The sequence below is a fragment of the Galeopterus variegatus genome, unplaced genomic scaffold (assembly GCF_000696425.1).
Source record: "Galeopterus variegatus unplaced genomic scaffold, G_variegatus-3.0.2 Scaffold4548, whole genome shotgun sequence".
Taxonomy (NCBI): domain Eukaryota; kingdom Metazoa; phylum Chordata; class Mammalia; order Dermoptera; family Cynocephalidae; genus Galeopterus; species Galeopterus variegatus.
In genome coordinates this window covers 136,663-137,318 of record NW_007730659.1, presented here as the reverse complement: position 1 = coordinate 137,318, position 656 = coordinate 136,663, and the positions used below count along the sequence as shown (strand labels likewise).

General features: G+C 60.5%; 1 protein-coding gene across 1 annotated transcript in view; it reads right to left on the bottom strand.

Annotated features, from left to right (window-relative positions):
• Nucleotides 1-405, bottom strand: part of UPP1 (uridine phosphorylase 1) — a 21,647-nt gene extending 21,242 nt beyond the window's left edge. The window contains exon 1 of the mRNA XM_008587803.1: nucleotides 190-405. The gene's annotated coding sequence lies outside the window, so the exon portion shown is untranslated. The remainder of the gene's footprint in view (nucleotides 1-189) is intronic.
• Between the last annotated feature and the right edge of the window lie 251 nt (nucleotides 406-656).

Here is a 656-nt window from a genome sequence, read left to right as displayed (position 1 = left end):
GACACGCCCCGCCCCTCCCCCCACCCCAAGGCTGGGACTGCTGTCCCCGCACCTCCGCCCGCTGCCGTTTCCCTCGGCTTTGGGCACTCGGGCACTTGGGCACTTGTAAGTAGCTGGAAGCTGTCCCTGTTACTCTTTAAGCCAGTCGTACTCCAGTTGCAATCTTCTTACCAACTGTTGTTGTCTTACCCGTTTTGCAGCGGAGGAAACTTGGCCGTATGACAAGCCCAAGGTCGCATCGCTAGTGCAGGAGCTCAGGTGTCTGTCTGGAGGTGGCCCCCACCGGCCGAGACCAGCTGAGAGAAAGTGCTGGAGAGAAATAATAAGTGTGGAGCCAGCCCCGGGCCGGTGGTCAGGAATGTGGGCTGGGACATCGTCCGCTGTGTCCCTTGATCTCTCTGGGATAAGTTTCTCCTTGGGGGCGTTTTTCTGGGACCTTCCTGACCCTGGGAGTTCTCCGGTAGTTGGGGGAAGACCGGAAGCCCGAGAGCTTGCCCGGGAAGGAAGTGACTCATTTAGTGGCAGCGAAGCCAGCAGAGGTGTGCCTCAAACCCAGCGCTGCGTTCTCACCACCGCCCCGCCTCCGCTTCCCGCAGGATTGCCTCAGTCAACCCAGGTCAAAGAGCCTGGGGAAGAAGATCGCCTGGCCGGCCCTG